This window comes from Bactrocera oleae, chromosome X (assembly GCF_042242935.1).
Source record: "Bactrocera oleae isolate idBacOlea1 chromosome X, idBacOlea1, whole genome shotgun sequence".
NCBI lineage: Eukaryota > Metazoa > Arthropoda > Insecta > Diptera > Tephritidae > Bactrocera > Bactrocera oleae.
In genome coordinates, this window is record NC_091541.1 from 28,400,912 (window position 1) to 28,423,260 (window position 22,349).

The 22,349-nt window shown below is 35.7% G+C and overlaps 1 protein-coding gene across 3 annotated transcripts in view; it reads right to left on the minus strand.

The window, feature by feature from the left end:
• PlexA (plexin A) overlaps positions 1-4,284 on the minus strand; it is a 31,484-nt gene extending 27,200 nt beyond the window's left edge. The window contains exon 1 of one of the 3 annotated variants that reach the window (XM_014239347.3): positions 3,670-4,284. The gene's annotated coding sequence lies outside the window, so the exon portion shown is untranslated. The remainder of the gene's footprint in view (positions 1-3,669) is intronic. The other 2 variants (XM_014239341.3, XM_070112714.1) reach the window with 2 other exon arrangements.
• Positions 4,285-22,349: the final 18,065 nt, after the last annotated feature.

Consider the following 22,349-nt stretch of genomic DNA (forward strand, 5'->3'; position numbering starts at 1 on the left):
ATGGCCATGCCTCCTCGGGCCCGAAGAAGTGCGCAAGCCTTTTTAGCCGGCAACTCACACTGCACCCTTCGACAAACAAGACCAAACGACGACTTAAACGACGGCTGCGCAAAATGCCAAAAGACTGCGCGCCACTTTCACTGATGAGGAGGTTTACAATGTCATCAACAAGGCCAAATAGTCCAAATCCATTGGCCCTGATGGAATAAACATGGTGATGCAAAAAAATCTAGGCTCGACGGGAATAAGCTATCTCACCAAGGTCCTCAACCTGTCGCTGACCATTCTTCAAATTCCCGATGTGTGGAAAGTGGGAAGAATGGTCCCACTGCTGAAACCTTGGAAACCCGCCAAAAAAGGGGTCTTATCGTCTGAGAACTATCCTTTCCCCAGTAGTGAAGTCACTTCAGGCCTACCCACTCCCGACATTTACTCACCACCTGAGTCTAGCAGACCATCAGCATGGCTTTCAAAAAGTGCGCAGCACTATAGCACTTACCGTCATAAACGGCTATCTCTCCGACTTTTCTCGCTTTTTCTCTGCAAAGATCCCAGGGATATTTTTTTTGAAGCGCGGTCAAAGGCCGGCAATGCAGAATAGGATCCTACGCATAATAAATAATTTAAATAGTTGAATTTTTGAACATAAAAGTGCAAATATCTCAAAAACCATAAGTATGTATCTAGATTTTCTTAATCTGTAGAACCTCCTCTACAAACTCATTTAAATCCCCAACTCGGGAGATGCAATTCTATAATTTACCCAAAAAATAACACCGGTCGGCCCAACACAGGGGTGTCTTCAGTTCATTCGCGAAGAACTCGTTTTTGCGTTGGCGGCCTGCGGCTTTCAAAAAAATTACCCTGGTCGGTCCAACATCGAGACGTCTTCAGTTCTTTCGCGTAGAACTCTAACTTCCGTTCCCGCGACAGTCGGATGTACGTTACCGGAACGCATCCGCGTTTTTATCCGGTCAAGGATTGTCATCTCGGTATAATTCCGCCGCTACAACAACAACAATGAATTAAAGTTAGATTTGCACTATTTAATAGAAAACAAATGTTTAGAAACGAATAAGTAAAATGTTAGTGGAAATAAAAGTTAAAAATATCAGTATAAAATCATATTTCGAAGAAATACGCACTTTTAATAGTAGAATTTTTTAACTTTAAATGCAAATATCTCAAAATCCAAAAGTAAGCAGCAAAAGATATATAAAATATAACTGGGAAAACTTTAGAATACTGAATATTCGGGTATAGTCGGATAGAAGAGATCTTCTAGATCAAGAATATATATAGATATAGCCGGGGGAAACTTACTAGTTTTCGAGATTTTTACGTTTAAGGATGTAAATACCAATTGTTTAAAATACGTATTTTTTCAATTTTAAATGAATTTTTTACTTTTATATGCACTAACACTTCACTAATTCGTTTGTACACATTCATTTTACATTCTACAGTGCAAAAATAGCTTTAATTGCAATAAATAAAACCAATATATAAAAATTCAATACGGCTGAAAGTAAACACATGTGTGCACGTTGTGCTAAACTAATTAGAGCGAATTCTGGTTGTATCGGTTGCTGTGACTGTAAAAATTGGTATCACAAAATGTGTAGTAAGTTAAGTGACTCGGAGTTTAATGTTTACCTAGCTGAGTTCCGGAAAAAATGCTCAACTAGCTGGAAATATGCTAATTCACACGCAATGTCCGTCAACAAGAATGATCTCGAGAAAATTCTTGCTTTTACTTATCTCCTTTACCAAACCAAATGAAGAATATATCTCAAGAAAATTCTTGCTCTTAATTATCTCCTTTTACAAAACAAATGAAGAAAATTGAACAGAGTTTTCGCAGGTATCCGCACTGACCTAAATACTCTGAACAAAACAAAGTTTTTCCCAGCAGCAACAGAAACTTGATACGAGATTGACAGATGTTGAAAACAAACTTACATCTCTTAAGAACTTCCTTGATGATCCTATATATATAGGGGAACTTATAGTTTTCGAGATATTTACGTTTAAAGTTGAAAATTTCAACTATATAAAGTACGTATTTATTCGATTTAAAATGAATTATACACTTAAATTTTTCTCTTCCACTAACACTTCACTAATTCGTTTTAAACATTTTTTTTATATTATATGATGCAAAAATAGCTTTATTTCAATATTTAAATCATTCTTCAAATGTATTAATTTTGACAATAACAAAATGGTTGTGAATGTCAAAACACCAGTGTTGCCATACTAATATATTTTGTAAACGAAGAAAAACACCCCGGTGTTGGATCGACCAGGGTTATTTTTTTTTCAGCGTGGAGTTCTGCGCAAAAAAACCTTGATTCACCCCGGTGTTGGACCGACCAGGGTTATTTTTTTAAAGCGCGGCCGAAGGCCGCCAACGCAAAAAGAAGTTCTGCGCAAAAAATATTTTGATACACCCCGGTGTTGGACCGACCAGGGTTATTTTTTTTGAAGCGCGGCCGAAGGCCGCCAACGCAAAAAGAAGTTCTACAAGAAAAAAGTAATATTGTTATAGAGGGTATAACATAATACTTAACATCAATGCTTTGTAATAGTTTATTTCTCTAGGTTTTGGATTCCTGTATTTGGGGTATTATCTGTTTTAATTTCTTTCAGTTCAATTACAAAAGATGTCGATAAGGTAACACTGGTTATTTGAAATTTTGCAACCCTTTTGTTATTGTCAGAATTAATAGAATTTAACAATGATTCAATTATTGAATTAAACTATTTTTGCACTATATAATGTAAAATAAATGTGTACAAACGAATTAGTGAAGTGTTTGTGGATATAAAAGTGGAAAATATAAGTGTATAACTCATTCAAAATGGGAAAAATGCGTACTTTAAATAGTCGAAATTTTGAACTTTAAACCCAATTATCTCGAAAACTATAAGTTTCCCGCGGCTATATCTATATATATTCTTGATCTGGAGGATCTCCTCTATCCGCCCATACCCAGAGCGTGGGACGTTATACTAAAGTTTTCCCGAACTATGATTACCACTATTAATTTACTGAAAGCACTTCCCGCTTAAAGATTCCTAAAAATATTCTTTAGGCCATTACTGTATGAGGGTAAACCCAATATACAAACTAGTACAGGAGTGTGTAATGACGAATTTTATAGGTTTCTAACTACAATACATAAGACCCTTTTACAATACAACTTTTGCCCTGTCGGGGTTGACAGCTGATTATGTATACACACAATTATATGGATACCCTCAGATATCACAACGCAAAAATATGAGTTCTAAAGTTTGAAATTATCGACAATCAATCACTATCCAAATATGTATATTTTCAATGAACAATAATAAGATATTTTTACAGATCTCAAAGAATTTACAATAACATATCATTTGCATGTTATCTGTGTTGACGGAATCGCGTGACTTCTATATAAATAGGAGTATATTTAAGTTTATATTCCCCCATACGCACATATCAGGATATGTGCATATTCGTATACACTCCCACTTTCGCTCTCGTATGAGAGGGGCGAAAACAACAAATGTACAATAATTCTATACCTGCAGCTGCCGCCCCGGTAAAATTCGGATTGAAAAAGCAAGTATCTAGCACATTTCCACAATTCAGTTACAAAAGTATATCATTGTTAAACTTACTTAAGAATTTCAAAAGGATGCGTCGCATATATACTCCACAATGTCAATTTAAATTCCACTGCTTCAGTTTAAATTTCTTATTCAATTAAAATTGTTTTTACAGTTCCAAACAAACGAGAATTACATACTGTGAATTTGTATTTGAATTGGTAGATGTATGTATGTATTTAAATACACTTTACTTAATATAATTAAAAAAGTAAGAAAAACACACACCACTTTAATGAGAAGAAAACCACTTCCTCTATTTTCTTTTATGTTCCTTAATTATTGCGATACAGAAAACACAATGCCATAAACTTGATGCATGTCATCCCACACCTTGTAGCGCCTTTTAGCTATACTTTATTACACAAATTTTCAGTTATTTAGTGATTCACACTCTCAAATCCAAACAAACACACAGTTGTTCATTAATTAAAACTTCACTAAATGCGATGCATTTTGTATGATCTTACGCTGCACACAAAAAAGGAACTATTACAGAACCCACAATTAAAACAAAATCTTCAGCAAATGAACGAGTTCAATATTCCTACTAAAACCAAATTTTGTAGCAACAGATATATGCACATACCGTCAATTTATTCCCCGATTCAACCCGACCGTTTCAAATCGTTTATACGATTCCATACTGTACATAAATATACTGTATAACGGAGCATCTCGAGAAGCAATTAAAGATTGCTTAATATATGTATTGCTAGCAAGAATAATATAATACAAGGCTACGCCTATCGCCATCTTGCGACATTTCTATTCTTTTGACTTGAGAAGAAGGAGCATAGAACAGCTTGTAAATTGGAAACAGATACATAAACACTTTTATTAATTCGTGAAAAAGACATAATTTTTTTTGTTACTATTATTTACTTATTAAAACTATATATATATATATATATATATGAATTAAAACTAAAACGTTATTTCCGGTGTAAAAACAACCCAGTGTATTACTTCCAAAGTTTAAAATGATTGATACTAATTTTCTTCGATTTGTTATTAAGCACAAAGGTTGTTAGTATCATGCGGAGCTTCATTGCTCATGGTAAGTGTTAGTTTAAGTACTAAATTTTCCAGTCAAAGTGGTCGCTACACTAATATTTCCTGTAGTATGATTTGATTAACGTGTACTGTTGCATAATTGAGGTGGATTAAAATTACGCTGAATAATAATAGTTGAACGATTTTCAACCGAAGATGTGATATCATTTTAGGTATATTTATATAATTTACGTTTTCATTTTGATCAACAACAGTAGCGGATGATTTAAAACACATCTGATAGCCTGGCAACAACTGTTGTAACTTAAAACTAATTTCATCAACTTCTACACTTATGGCCGTTAATGTAGCCCAATTACTGAGCTAGTTATGATCCAAACAATTAAGTTTTACCTTCAGGAATACACTCTCAATTAATCATATTTTTTCGTGAACAGGAGTGCAGAAATTGTCTTGCAGTATAAGTCATATATGTGGCTGCAGTTCTATTGTATTAATTTCAATATCTAGCAATTTTTCTTAACACTTCACTATAAGAGCGATTGTATAATCATATTGCATTGTTCTGTGCTTCGCGAATATTTATGAGCCACTCTGGAGCTTTTCCGATATTTTTTTTAATATTAGATGTTGCATTTGGTTTGGTACGATGCTTGTGCGTCGTTCGCCCATAATCTAGCAAAGTGGCCGCTTTGCTTTGGCGATACTATATCCATGCGAGTTTCTGTTGGCATATTAAAAATGTCTTAACAGTTTCACATTGTGCATCCTAAAATACCGCCTCGTTAAGTAGCAACAATCAGTACAATCAATATAAATATAATATGTATACGAAAATTGTTGTACTCTAGCAGTAGCTATGTGTTGTTATTTTTTTTGTTTTGAAGTAATAAAATACGCAAATGATTCTTATCTGAATTTTAAACACATGCTTTCGATTTGAAATATAGTTTTTGTATATATATATTGTATTGATATATTGATAAAATGTTTTTCTATCGCCGTCCCTTGGTTCTAAGCCACCTCCACGCCACCTCAGATAAATCGGTTCAGGCGGTTTTGAGTTATAAATAGTGTAACTAACACGACGGTTTTTATACATATGGGTCTGCTTAATATTTATTGCAACTCGAGACTGCAGACTTCATTTTTCAAAATCAATATATTTTATACCTATAAATTTAATTTAATACAACCATCGCAATTACAATCATTTTTATCCGTTTTTTTAATTGGTAATTATGTTGTCAATAGATATATGTATTTATTTGAAAATAGGCCAAATATTCTCACGCTACATTATTAATAGAATATATATATATATATAAAGAATTTATATATTAAGAATTTTTCACTGTAAAGTAATATATTAATAAAAGTGTTGACGTTTTTGTTTACAATTTACATGCTGTTCTATGCTTCATCTTCCCAACTCAATAAAATTACGTCACAAGATGGCGGTATAGTGCAATTTGTTTTTGAAACAATTGTCAAAACCTAAACCGAAAAAGGTAATGGTAAATTATTGTTGTAATCATGTATTTTATCATTCTTGTGTTGCTAGCATATTGCCAATGGAGACTGCGCATTGCTAACGTTTAGCAATAGAAGTTTAAATATATATCTTGCCATCCATTGCCAACAACGAACTGTCATTTTGGTGCTTTGACAGAGATATTTTCATTTCTACAGAACATTTGAAGCGGCAACATACATATATAATATATACATACATACATAATTTCGGTCCCATGATGCCAGCAAACATGAAATTTGGGATGGTAACAGCGCGCGAAAAGTTGACTTTCGATTTTAGAGTCGACTTAGAATTTTATGACTCTTAATGTCAATTAAACATTGCTAAAAGTCGACTCTCAAGTCGACTTTTTTAAAAATTAAACAATTATATTTCGGTCAGTTATGTTATACTATGCTTATTTAAAACGGTTACCAAGGATACCAGCGATGATGTTTAATTATGTCCAATCAGAAAGAGGTTAGTTTAACAATAAAGTATAAGATATATATAAGTCGGTACATGAAAACGATACAAACTGTTATACCATCGAATGTTATAACTGTTGACAGAAAAGTCGAAGTCATCGAGTTAGAATTGATTTTAATCGACTTGAGGCATTCAAACTCGATTCTAAAAATCGATTATTTTAAGTTAAAGATCGATTCTTGACCAAAGTCAGAGTCGACTTTCCTACATGGATAATATTGTGACGAGCCTAGATGATAGAACAAAATCGAATGAACGATAAACTGCCAGAAGCAACTCGTTAGCGAATTCGTAGTTGCCAGAATGTTCTAGAAGCAATGTTTTGTTACAGATTTACTATTTAAGGGCTGCCGGACTGTGCAGCAAACACAGTTCTAGTTAGAGTGTTGTCGTGATAAGAGCAATTAAGCTATAAGCAATAAGTTGTAAGTTCGAATAGCGAGCAATAAGTGTTAAGTTGTTGGAAATAAAAGTAAAGATAAGTGTATAGCCATTAAATTGGGACTTTTATTTAACAATCCGGTGATCGAACTCAAGAGTGAGTTACAGGTAGACGATTTATCGAGAAATCCGTTACAATTGGTGTCAGAAGTGGGATTGTCAAATAAATTCCCAAGGAGATAATTATTTAAAAATGGCCAAGTTTAACGATCTGAAGATTCCACAACTGAAAAAGGAGCTGGAACAACGTTGTTTGGCGACAAATGGATTAAAACTGAATTACAATCACGGTTGAGAGAGGCCATGGAGGCGGAAAACATTAATGTTGAGGAATATGTCTTTCACATGGAATTAGAAGAAGAGACAACAAAGATAGAAGAAAAGGAAGAGGCTCAATGCTCGTCAAAGATGGTGGACATGAACATGCTTTTTTCTGCAAGGTAAAACCTCCATCCTTTGATGGCACTGTTCCGTTCCACGTTTTTAAGCTTCAAATCGAAAAGACGGCATCTTCAAATAATTGGAACGCTGAAGACAAAGTAGCTGCATTGTTCGTTGCATTAAAAGGATCTGCAGCGGAGATATTACAGACCATTCCAAACTGCGAGGCGAGTAGTTATGAAACGTGTATGGGTGCATTAGAAAGACGGTATGGTAGTGAGCACAGGAAGCAGATCTTTCAAATCGAGTTACGAAATCGCCGCCAGAAAGCCAATGAGTCTCTGCAGGAGTTTTCTACAGAGATTGAGAGGTTAGCACACTTAGCTTATGCACATAAATCCGTGGAATACATCGAGGATATGAAAATTCAGACTTTCGTAAATGGAATACAAGATAACACTACACGCTTCGCTGCATTAGCATGTCCAAAATTGACGTTTGCAGAAACCGTTTCGTATGCTCTGACACAGGAAACTGCATCTCTGCTTTGCAATCAAACATTTAAAGCTCACAAAGTAGAAATAGAGGAACACACTTGGGTGAACCAATTACTTGAAAAAATGGACAACATGCAGAAAGCACTGGAAAAATCTAAGGAAGCGTATAGGAAAAATTATGGTGTGTTTAAATGCTTCAACTGCGGGAAAAGTGGCCATATTGCACGCAACTGTAATCAGTCCAATAACCCAGTTGGACGTAAACGCAAAGTTGAGGAAGATCAAGGAAATATCAAATCAAACCAATTGTTAAACTAAAGCGAGCCAGCCAAAAAGGGCACGGGCTGGCTCCCGCAAGCAAATGCCCTGTAATCTCCATTTCACAAATAAGCAGGAATACGAGTAACGTTACCATTAGTGAATGTGTAGACGGTAAAAAGCGCATACTGACTGTGGATACGGGCGCATCACATTCCATAATTCGATCTGATCTGGTTGAGAAGGAAGTGAGACCATTAGCTGGGGCAAAGTTGCGTACTGCAACTGGAGAAGATACCCTAGTTCTCGGAAAGGTAACGTGCGAGATCGTAATTGGAAAGGCAGCCGTGTTACACAATTTTATAGTGGCAGACATCGTTGACGAAGACATAATTGGAGTAGACTTTCTAGCGAATCAAGGAATCAAAATTGACATGGAAAACAGGATTATGTCCTATAGAAATATGGAAGTGCCACTTATGTTCGGTTACGATAATAAGTACAACGTCAGACGAGTGATAACAACAGAGAGCCAACAGATTCCACCAACATCGGAAGCAGTTATTTGGGCAGAAATAGATGGAGACTATGGGCCAAACAAGTGGTGGATTGTTAAGGCCACAAAAGCATCTACACCTAACTTACTTATAGGCAAAACCCTGGCTATGACAAGACAAGATAAACGTGTTCCAGTAAGAGTACTTAATGAGTGCAAGTTACCAATCAAACTCTCCAAAGGAGCTATATTAGGGCAGTGTCAAGAGATTGAGGCCGTGATAAATTGCGAAATACGTCTTGTGGAAGATTCCATGGACGAAAACGACATATCGAGCGAAATAAACGAATGGACCAAGGAACTAGAGGCAAACCATCAAATTATGGCTAAACAACTTCTTTTCAGATACTCATCCATATTTGATAAAGACGATGCCAAACCAGGAAGAACCAAAGTTGTGAAACATTTCATTAACACAGGTGATGCAAGACCAATCCGACACGCTCCTCGAAGCGTTCCTTTAGCAAAACGTGAAGTTGTAAGCCAGACCATACGTGAAATGAGTGAAAGCGGCGTAATCGAACCATCAGAGAGTCCGTGGAGCTCACCTGTAGTACTTGTAAAGAAGAAAGATGGCAACATGAGATTTTGTGTGGACTATAGAAGGTTGAATGATGTAACAAAGAAAGACAGTTATCCACTACCTAGAATCGATGACACACTGGACTCGTTATCAGGCACAAAATGGTTCTCAACACTTGATTTGAAAAGTGGTTATTGGCAAGTGGAGGTAAACGAAGAAGACAAACAAAAGACGGCTTTCAGCGTTGGAGATGGTCTATGGCAATTTACCGTAATGCCCTTTGGATTATGTAACGCTCCTGCTACTTTTGAGAGACTTATGGACCAGGTATTAAAAGGATTACACTGGAAGACCTGTTTGGTATTCCTCGACGATATCATCGTGTTGGGTAAAAGCTTCGATGAACACCTTAAGAACTTGGAAGAGGTTTTCCAACGGATAGCTAGCGCTGGTCTGAAGCTGAGTCCAAAGAAGTGTTCCCTTTTCAAAAAGGAAGTAAGCTACTTAGGACACAAAGTGACAACGGAGGGCATTTGCACAGCTAATGAAAAGATCGAGGCAGTAAGAGATAGGCCCAATCCTAAAAATTTACATGAATTTGCGGAGTTTCCTTGGACTGTGTACTTATTATCGACGATTCGTTTCAAATTTTGCCAGCGTAGCTAGTAGCCTCCATGAACTCACGAAAAAGAACAGAGTTTTTGAATGAAATCAAGAACAGGAAGTGGCTTTCCAAACTCTGAAGAAACGGTACTGCGCCAATGTTAGCATACCCGGTCCCAAGATCAACGTTTATTTTGGATACGGATGCTAGTGGATTTGCAGTAGGAGGCGTTCTATCACAAGTCATTGATGGCCATGAGAAAGTGGTTGCATATTACAGCCAGACCATAAGCAAACCAGAGAGAAATTATTGTGTTACTCGGAGGGAATCACTGGCGTTGGTGAAGTGCATCAAACATTTTCATAAGTACCTTTATGGCCAGCGATTTCGGGTGAGAACAGATCATGCAGCATTAAAATGGCTTCTGCAATTCAGGAACCCAGAAGGACAGTTGGAACGTTGGATTGAAAGACTCCAAAGTTACGACTTCTCTATAGAACATCGCAAAGGTAGTAATCATGGAAATGCTGATGCCATGTCCCGCCGTCCCTGTAATCTGGAATGCAGGCATTGCTCAAAAGCCGAGGCCAAAGAAGACATTATAGATGTCCGATTAATGACTATAACATCAGACTGGGATCCGGAGGAGCTACGGAAATGTCAGCAAGAAGATCCAGATTTCAAAAATGTAATACATGGATTGGAGATAAATAAACGTCCAACGAGAGAAGAAATAGCTGCAGAAAGCCCAGTCGTTAAGGCTTATTGGGCACAATGAAATAGTTTAAAATTAGTGTCTGGCTGCTTGCATCGCGTATGGGAAAGCGAAGATGGGCAAAGTTCACGAGCTCTGATGATTATTCCAAAAGTAAAAGTAGTCTGAAGTTCTCAACGAGCTGCACAACGGTCCAAGTGGAGGACACATGGGTATCACTAAAACCTTGGAGAAATTAAAACAAAGATTTTATTGGGTTGGTTGTCGTCAATCAGTTACGGAATGGATCGCCAATTGTGTCGAGTGCATTGCTGCTAAAGGGCCGAGGTCCAGGAGTCATGGTCAGATGAAGCAGTACAATTCGGGTGCGCCGTTTGAGCGAATTGCCATGGATGTACCTGGTCCATTTCCTATCAGTAAGTTAGGAAACAAATATGTTTTGGTAGTCATGGACTATTTCAGCAAATGGCCAGAGGTATACGCAATTCCTAACCAAGAGGCAAGAACAGTGGCGGACGTATTCATCAAGAATTGGGTGTCGAGATATGGTGTTCCAATAGAATTACATTCTGATCAAGGGAGAAATATTGAATCAGCTCTAATTCAGGAGATATGCCAGAAACTGGGAATCCGGAAAACGCGTACAACTGCACTACATCCGCAGTCCGATGGCATGGTAGAACGATTCAATCGAACTTTGGAAGAACATTTGAGGAAAGTTGTGGACAAGTATCAAAAAGATTGGGATACTCATATATCCTTGTTCCTGATGGCTTATCGGTCTGCTGTATATGAAACAACGGGCAGACCCCAGCAAGGTAAATTTTTGGTAATGATCTTCGACTACCGATTGATTTAAAATTTGGAATTAACGCCAACGGAGGAAGGAATACTAAGGAATTCAATAGTCCCCTAGAAGACGAGAAGACCAAAATTATGAGCGATAAGATGAAAGCAAAATACGACAAGGCAATAAACTCTGAAGGTTTTATTGAAGGCGATTGGGTATTGTTATATAACCCACAACGAAAGAAAGGGTTATCTCCCAAATTACAGTGTAATTGGGAAGAACCATACCAGGTTATTAAACGACTCAATGATGTAGTGTATCGCATACAGACCATTGGAAGACCAAGGAATAAAATGAAGGTGGTTCATCTGGAACGGCTTGCAGCGTTTGGTACCACAAATATGTCTAATCGGGACGATCAGACTTAGGTGGAGGGCAGTGTGACGAACACGGATGATAGAACAAAATCGAATCGACGATAAATTGCCAGAAGCAACTAGACAGCGAATTCGTAGTTGCCAGAATGTTCTAGTAGTAAAGTAGTTAGCGAATTCGTAGTGACCAGAATGTTCTAGAAGCAATGTTTTGTTACAGATTTACTATATAAGGGCTGCCGGATTGTGCAGCAAACACAGTTCTAGTTAGAGTGTTGTCGTGATAAGAACAATTGAGACATAAGCAAGAAGTTGTAGGCTCTAATAACGAGCAATAAGTGTTAGGTCGTTGGAATTAGAAATAAAGATAAGTGTGTAGCCATTAAATTGGGACTTTTATTTAACAATCCAGTGATCGAACTCAAGAGTGAGTTACAGGTAGACGATTTATCGAGAAATCCGTTACAATATGTTTCTATGAAGAAAAAACCATAAAATAATTATATTAAAAACAATTATCAAAAACAACTTACCTTACAAAAAATAAGTCCGTCCGTTTCTCAAATAGTTGTTAATAAACTCAAATGTGTTGCCAGTATTGCTATTGAGCATTGCGTAACAGTGTTGCGTAAGCTAATTTTAAGTACTAAACTCAAAACTATATAACAATATGGTAATTTAATTATATAAGGAGTAGTTAATAAGAGACAGCTACTGGGTATACCTACCGTATTTTATACTATAAAGATTCACTTTGTGTTTGCGTTTTTGTTGCTTATGCGTATGCGTATGCGTTTTTATGTTTGCTTATTAAAAGTATACATTCGCCACAATTGAGGGAGCAACTTCAACAAATAATTTATTTAAAAAGGCTATATATTTAAGAAATAAACTTAGAACTATTTATTAATATGGTAATTTTTTATGTAAAGAGCTGTTAATGAAATATTGTACATATAATATTTGTATCGATAAATGCTAAAATATAAATGTAAATAAAATTCGTAATTAAATAAATGTTTACTTAAATAAGAGAAAACATCGGCTCAATAATTATTTCGTGATAACAATGATAAATTTTGCTTTATTGTTTAAATAAATTATTATGACTTTTAATATGAAATTATTTTACAATAGGTATTTCTTCCCGTCCCCTCATAGTTAAAAAAAATTTCAGTTTGTCCATTAATAAGTTAATTAAAAGGCTTAAAAATATACCGCATATTTACCTATATCAACATGGTATTATAAACAATAATATCATATTTGCTAACAGCATGAAACATCATTCTATTTGAATAACAAAAATTTTAAATATTTATAAATAATATACGGTTCGTCCATTTTATTGAACGAATAATGGAAAAAAGGAGTTTTATCATGGCAATGGTCCGAAGCACTCCTCGTTGTTGGTGAAGACTTAATTGCTATGTATATAAAAATTTGCCCCAAGGTCACAAAACCACCAGCGCAATGACCCGACCTAAATATGTGATATCAGCTATGTCACATGATTGAAAATAAAAGGTGCAAAACCAGGGATCAACTTAAAGCTTTGCTCCAAGAGGAATGAACGAAAATAACTCAAGATGTTTTTCGGAAACGGTAGAGAGTAGTCCTTAAATACTCCAAGAAATGGAAAAACAAAATTGATATAAAGCATAGAACAGCATGTAAATAGTAAACAAAAACGTTAACACTTTTGTTAATTCGTTAAATAAAATTTACGTATTACTTACATCGAAAAAGTTTTAATAAAATAATACAATAATTTTGCGTGAAAATATGTATGTCATTTTTAAATACATTTATCTATTGAAAACAAATGTATTGTAATTGCCAATTAAGTGAATGTATTGCGACGGTTGTATTTATTTAAATTTATACTTATAAAATATATCGATTTTGAAAAATGAAGTGTGCAGTCGCGAGTTGTAATAACTATTATGCAACTAAACCATTAAAAATTATTTTTTTTTTTGAGATTTCATTTGGATTTGGACATAAAAGTAGAGGAATGAATTTCATAATAATTATAATTACAGAAGTTTCTCACTATAGTCCCATTTAAAAACATCAGAGCTATTATTAACATATGTATATATTTGTGTATAATTAAAGAAAATACTGCTGGATACTTCGCAATCACAATTTATATATTTATCTATTAACAACATAATTGCTAATTAAGTGAATGATTAAGAGTACATTCGTTGGAGGAGTTTGTGTGAAATATTTTGTTAGCACGAACTCAAATACCACAATATTACGTCATTGCTAGCTGTATTGCAAAAAACAAAACGGGTAGCATAATTCCGCAACATTGTAACGGAGATCTCGATAAATCGTCTACTTTGTAACTCACACTTGAGTCGACAGTACTATACCTCATATCTTTTCTGTGTTGATTATTATGCACTTTGCTGAACTCATACCGAAATGACTGATTTTTAAATTCTCAATGACAATGCAATGCTTCATTGTACATTGCATCACTGGATGATATCGTTAGATCGTTGCACCCGTTGCGATGTCGACACAATATATCATCAGTCATCGAATCTTTATGATTATCCCACACTATTTGTGATCGGGCCGAGAAACATTTCGAGGATACTATAGCAAGTAATAGACGAATTTGTGTTTCTGTGCAGTGCTTTGCTGCTTCAAGAGGCATACTGTCCCACTTATTGTCATCTTCTAGTAATCCCAGTGCAAGCCATTCTTTACGTATATCTTGAAATGTTAATATATTATATTTTATATTTATTTCATCTGGTACAAGTCTATAGAGATGTTTAACATTTGTGCATAGAACCAGGGCATTAAAAATACAATATATTTAAGAGCTTATTTCCTAATATTATTAATATTATTGTATAGATAATAGTATATTACACTAAATATTGCGTTACAAAGTTATACATATAAAAATTATAAATTATACCTAGCAGGAGCAAAAATGAAACACTTAATAGATAGCTAAAATTTACTATATTGATAAGTTATTTATCCAGGATTTTAGATATTTGTTAAGAGATTTTTGATTACATGTAAGAATCTTCAAATTATTAGGAAGCATGTTAAAGTACTTAATTGCTATATAATATGCATTTTTAATGCTAATTGACTTTTTAATTTTTGGTAATGTTAGAGTATTAGCTCTAGTTTGTACTTGTTTAGTAAGATATTTTGATTTACACTTTTCATAGTATTGTATTAGAGCTTCAACAATAAAAGTTTTCTTAATGTCAAGTGGCAAATTAGTTTCATAATTGTTTTCAAAGAACTTTAATAAACGGTTTTGCATATTTGTTATGGGCTGCAGAGCATTTTTGTAGGCTCCACCCCAGGCAATTATTGATTACACTTTCGAAAAGTCCATAGTATATATATAAAGAGGAAAGCAAAGTATCTGACTTATTTTTGCCAGCTCGTTCACATAAAAATTCCATTTCATATGTGTATCAAAGTACAGACCCAGATATTTGCTGTAATCTACTCTTGTAAGTTCTCTGTTGTTTATATTTAGTATATAATTGACAATAACTGCCAAAAGTGATGTAAGTTGTCTATGTTAAGAGATAATTGATTACTCCGTAGCCATTTATTTAGTATCTCCAACCATCTATTCAGGCGTGTTTTAACTTCATTCCAATTTTTACCAGAGGTAAGCACGAGTAACTCCTTGTTTAGGATATGGATAAGGTTCCTCGGTCCTCTCCAGCCTAACCACCTTCCAGTCTTGGGTGGGAAGAGATGGATTGCAGTACCGCAACATCCCTTCAATTTCGGTCGTGGTAGAGGGTTCGGCCGGAAGCCAAACACGAGCACAAGGTCGCATCGGAAGATCCGATTTGGCCACCGCCTCGAGCCTTGCTCCCTTCCAAACTTCCCCCACCCTGGCTACCGCCTCCTTATAAAGGAATGCCGACCGTTCGTCGGCACACCTTATAAGTTTGTGTAAGCCGAGGTTCCACCCGGCACTTTCACATCTCCAGGTCCAGGGCTTCCCCTGACCACCTTCATAAACACAGCGGGGATAGCAGCCGCTACCCCTGGTGCTGTCGTACACCCCAAGCTCTATTGAGCTGGCGAGTTTAGCAATTTCGCTGAACATCAGTGCGGCTCCGACCCGAGGCTTCTTGCCGAGGGAGGATTCCCCCTCCTGCGACCTCTGTCGCATCATCGAGATGTGGGGCTCGCTCGGCCCCACTTTCCCGTCATTAACGTCGCTTAGCACCCTTTTGGCCGAATTAAGTGTGCTAGCATGCTAATCAGATTTCTGGTCAGCCTGCTTGCCACCATAGCGCTCCAAAATCTTGGCAGCCAGCCGACGGTCCGACTTTAGCTTTTTAGCTGTGGTCATGCACTTCCCTCCGGAACCCTTAGCGTTCGCTGAGGACCCCGCGCCCCCCATCAACTTAACAGAGATTCCTATGCTAGTGCTGGCGATTCCGCCGCGCACTTCCGCCCTGCCTAAGGTGTCAGTCGGCAGATTCCTGCCCACTCCCCCCGCCTTACCGCCCCTAGTGACGGTAAGCCAGACACCCCCGGAATTTTTCTTCTCAACCTTTAGCGGCAACGGTTTCGTCCCCATAGGTGAGGATGTCCCCCCCAGGGAACTGTCCACTGTTGAAGAGGTCGGTCTCGACCTGCTTCCTCCCTCGTCCTTGGTTGTGTAGTTAGCATTGTAACCTGGTGATCGGATATGATTTCATCATTACATACAAGATAATCCAGTACTGGCGTTACTTTAGTTTTTTTTACCTATTTTCGTGTTAACGTATTACCACATTTTTTAACATATTGTATTTATTTTCGTAGTTAGTTCTCTCAAGTACTTATACTACTTTTGTATTTTACAGTACGCGTTATAATCAGATTTTAATTTTAGATTATTTCTATCCAGGTTCTATAGTCTGTATAAAGTTTCTTTTGTTTTACATGATTTTATAATACCTTTAGTTATTCATTTACTCCTCGATTTGTTATTGTTTTTAGTTTTATTTACTTTGGATCTTAAAACATCAATAGTATTCTTTATATTTTCAGTCAGGAGCTTAATAAAGCTTCTGGATCTTTTGTATCGAGCATATGAGACCAATCATATAAACTAATATTTACTTTAATAAGATTGTGGTTAATGAAATTGGTTTCTTTAAGCATAGACTTTATAGGGAACAAATCAGGAGCAACAAAAATAGGATAATGATCTGTAAAAACATTAGCATAAGTAAAGGATCTGATTTTCTCAATATTTGATTTAACAAAAATGTTATCGATACAAGTACCCCTGAGTCATTAGGTCTGGTTACACCATTGAAATATGGTTAATAGCCACGATCTAATAGATTATTTAAATATTCATTTGTAGCAATATCAGAATTTAATAAATTGATGTTAAAATCCCTAACTAGAAAATGATTGTTCTCATGCTTGTTTACGTTTAAAATTTTGTTATTGCATCTATAAAGTTGTCTTTAGGAATGTCGTGACATCTATATAAACCCGATATTTTTACATTTTTATTACCTTTTAATTTTATTGTCGTTGAGATAATTTTCACGTTATCAATTACATCTATCTCAACATCATGTTTTAAAGATTTTTTAATATACAAGTATAATACAATAAAAAATATTACAATCAATCATTTCAAAAAAAGTATAAAAAGTAAGGAGCCAAGTCTCCGTACAGACAATAATATCTGGTTTTATTACAAGATGTTCAATAAATAACTCTAATTTGTTGAAATTTGTATTTAGACTTCTAACAATTAGGTGAACTATCAAGAAATTATTACTAGCACTCAGTCTGCCCCAGGGCATACATTTTTGATTGATCTGATGTAAAATAGCGCGCTACTTTTGCATAGGAATATTTGTGCAAAATCACCAAAAATATTCGCACGATTACACAATTCATTCGTGAACGGCTTTGGCCGCTTTCGAGATGTAAAAAGAAAATATGTTAAATTCGCTATGAGAATGTAATTAACGTGACTTAATGGGAATAAAATAAGCCGACTTATTTTTACTTCTACTCCGTGATGTTTGCTGCTTAAGAAGTGACAACGGAAGACATTTGGCGGGGATAACTGATTGATTGATTAAACTATTAAAATTAAATTATAGTATTGTAATCGCTTATATTTCTTTACTAAGCCGCACTCTAATTAGAACTGTCTGTGCTGCACAATTTTAGAGTGTTACCAAAACATCGCCACTCGAACATTCTGGCAACTACGAATTTCGCTATTTAGTTGGTTCTCACACTGCCCGCCACCTAAGTCTGATCGTCCAGCTTAGGCATATTTGAAGTACCAAACGCTGCAAACCGTTCAAGATGAACTATCTTCATTTTATTCCGAGGTCTTTCAACGGTCTCTATGCGATTTGAGTCGTTTGATTACTTGGTATGATCCTTCACAACTACCTTGTAATTTGGGAGACAGCCCATGCTTTCGTTGTGGGTTATATAACAATACCCAACCTCCTTCTCTCAAACCCACAGAGTTCATTGCCTTGTCGTATTTTGCTTTTATTTTATCGCTCATAATTTTTGTGTGCTGTCTTAGCATAGCTAGCCTCTAGAGAAATTGCTTCCTTGATCTTGGAACGGAGAGTCCTAGACAACCACTCCTTCTCCGATCATAAATATATTTCCGTGTACGAGGCCGGACTGACCATTTTCACGTCTGAGTTAAAGAAAGCCAAGAAAGCCTCGTGGAGTGCTTTTTGCGGCGGTGTAAAGGGTTGTCATAAGGCTTTTACGATTTAGGCGCATTCTTGCGAAAAATCCTACTCCATTAGAATATCTGAGAAATGCAGATAGTGGCTGGACAACGAGCAGTGGGGAGTCGTAGAAACTACTCCTGGATGCTCATTTTCCTCTCAACTGCTCTGCTGAAAAAGTGCCACTGGGGGAGCTTTCGGAGAGCTATACTAGTTGACCCGGCAAACATTCTTTTGCCATATAAATTATTTTTAGTTTCTAAATAAATTGTAGAGTAGACAAAAAGTTACTTACTTATTATATGTTTGTAAATATGTGGTATATGCGTGTTCCAATTTAATGACTATACACTTTCATTTACTGACAATTTAATGACTATATAATTCCAACATTTTAACATTCATTGCTCGTTATTCGAGCTTACAACTTCTTGCTTCTCTCAATTGCTCTTAACACGACAACACTCTAACTAGAAGAGTGTGTTCTGCACAATCTGGCAGTCCTTATATAGTAGAACTTTAACAAAACTTCTCTTTAAGAACATTCTAGCAACTACGAATTCGCTAACTAGTTGCTTTTGCCAATTTATCGTCGATTCGACTTTATTCTATCATCCGTATTCGTCACAGTATATAGTCGTATATAAGTGTTGTTTTGAAGATACACAGTCCAATCTCTACATTCATTGAAAGCCGAATTCAAATAAATTTTTCCATTCAAGTTCACTTGACGATCAAGTTTAAACAGCTAATCACATAGTTTTGCAAACAAATGTCATGCATTAGAACTGGTTTTAATTTTACCGATGACAACGGCCGGCTGTAGTGTTGCCACTAATATGTGAAATTTAAAATTATTTAAAGCACTAACTTATCTAATGTTATTTTACTAACAGAAGCATAAACTAGCATTAATATATTATTTTTAATAACAATTGAACGGAACATTTAAATATAATTGAAGTGAATGGTTTTAGTACGGCAGCAGCGAGATTTAAACATCAGCTGCTTGATATGTCGCTGCCGTCTTCAAAATGTACAAGGCGACTGTCGGGCAGTCTTGTCGTGCCGTCGTCTTTGTGTCGTCATGCAAAGCGAGCCAAGTTGTATGTCAATGGATCTTTACTTTTCGAACTTGAACGCCGTCTTGATTTAAATTTTCCCATTCAAGTCGTGGGGCAACTTGGCGATCAAGTGAAAACAGCTGATCACATAGCTTTGCAAAAAAATGCCATGTAACTGTCGGGAATATGAATATTTCGTTACGCTGCAGTTACACAATCAAGAACTTGATTTAAGGTTTATCACACAAACTACTTGTTAAAACTGATGTTGCCGTGCCGTAGGCTGCATGCAACTTGATAATCAATTTTAGTTTCAAAATGCCGTCGTCAAGGAAACAAATTAAAACTCTTGCATCCTTGAAAGTTTTGCAAGAAAAAATTAGTTTAATGGAAAAAGATAAAAAATGTACAAAAATATGTTGGATGAAACCGTTATACCTTGTTACGTAAATTTTATTTACTAAAGAATTTGGTTTGGGATGACGATGAAGTGATACCAGCAGCTTTACATTCATTGATATAAATAAGTTTGAACACTTACTCCAAATGGTAAAGATTTAGAATAATTAATTATACTGTAACAAAATAATAAAAGTACATATTAATTTCTATAAATCGGTTCAGAACCGGCTCAAAAAACACTGACACGGTAATGCGAGCAGCTATTACACCCTGAATGAAATTGTGTATTACTTAAAGGCTTTTAAGTACTGGAGAGCCCTTCAAGTCCTGGGAATTTTAATCAAGACAATTAGTTGTAGTTTTTCAATATATTTTTCCTTACCGATTTATTTAATTTATTTAAAACTAAAGTATACGCATTTACACAAAAAACATAAAACAAAATTCATTGCATACCACACAAAAAAAAAAAAAATTTTAAGCAATGACTTCTACATACATATAGGTATTTTACTTAAGGAATTATGCAGTCTTCTAGTATCTCAGCATCAGATACGGAAGAACTCTAAACATCACTTGAAATATTGGAATTATGTCTTTGAATCAGTGTCGATGCTCTGCTAACCATTTTTTTCTCACTGATTTTCTGTAACAATACCATTCTTCGGCTTGTTAATAAGACTTGGATATCCGCCATAAGCTGATAAGCCTCAGGAAATTCCTGTATTTCTCTAACAACATTTTGTCCAAACGTTCCATATATCCGAGTGCTTTCATTAACTGCTATTCATTTTTCTAATTTAAATTTCTACTCGTTCGGGATTGATTTTTTTTGTTCTTGTTGAAGATGATGGCATTTCTTCAATTTGTTTTTAAAATGTTGTTTTAAAATGTTAATATACATACAACCATAATTAAATCGAAAATTGTATATTATTTATTTCCAGATGATCATTACAGAATGCGAATGGAAACCTTGTGGCGATTCCCCAGCAAATGTTATAAAAAAGGTGGGTTTTGACAGCTCTCTCTCTCGAATCAAAGAGTTTCGCATCATTTCATCCTTGGCATCTTGCGCATCTTGCGCATATTCATGCATATGACGCGGGCTACCTGTGTATGTCGCCGGTAAAATAATCAATCGACCAACATTTTCTGCATCTCCTTCTGTGCTAATTGCATTGCGTAAATGGATATACTTTTCCGAACGCAATTTAGCTTGGTTCAACCGATGAAAGTCAGGCGCTCCGTTTCGATTTTAACGTACATGTCAACGCAATATTGTTGAAGCAGTCTACGAAATCGCAACAAATAGTTGTCATAATATTCACGAATCATCAAACGATATGCATAATAATTCATCGAACTAACCTTCTTGGTATGTTCCTCATCTGAAACAAATACTTACTGTATTTGTATTTTAGAAAAAAATCTTTGTCTGTATTCCTTGAAGGGGTAAACAGAATGTGATCACTAATTTTTGTTCAATATTTTCTAAACCAACAACCCCTAATAGGGTTAACAACTTTTACAGCTACTCTCTGCTAAATTAGTAGTGACCATTTTTTGGTACCAAAAGCAAGCAGAATAAAATGTATATATTAAGTTAAAATGAAAACTATGATATTGATGCTTACCATTCAATAGAATAATCATTTAGATATTGAAGTAATATCCATCATCGTAACATCAGGGGGTATTGTAATGCGTCATATGAACGGTGTGTTTCATATATTTTTTGTAGTTGCCTAGTATTGCGTCGTGTAAGTACGATCTCACGTGTTTCCAAGCTTTCACCAACAATCACGATTGCTACTTCATCGATTGTTGGAGCATTAAATGTGCGTTCATGTGTTCCAGCTGGTCATATATCTGCTCTGATCACAACTTTATAATCATCACTTGGCATGCGCTCTAATACTGTCTTGAACAGCCTGACCAATGCATGAAGTTCATGAAGCAGTTGCTGCAGATCTTGGAGAACTGCTCTTTTCATAGCTGTGTTGATCGCTTGACGCCGGTCAAATTGTTCTTCCATATTGCCCATGAAGCATATTTGCAGGAATGTATGCTGTGCATCTTCAAAAGGTTGCAATAATCCAATGCGATGGTAAATTTGGCTTTGAATCTGTAAAGTCAAAGGCATAGTTAGATTTACAATCACTTTTATTTTCAAATGGTAACATGAAATTTTTGTTTTAGAGACAAATACAGAAATCTAACAAACTACATTCCAACAATTTTTTACCATCACAGAAAATAAAGTCTTTAACATAAATTACCTTAACTGTCGGATTATATACGTGTTCTTCGACAATTTCTGCTCCA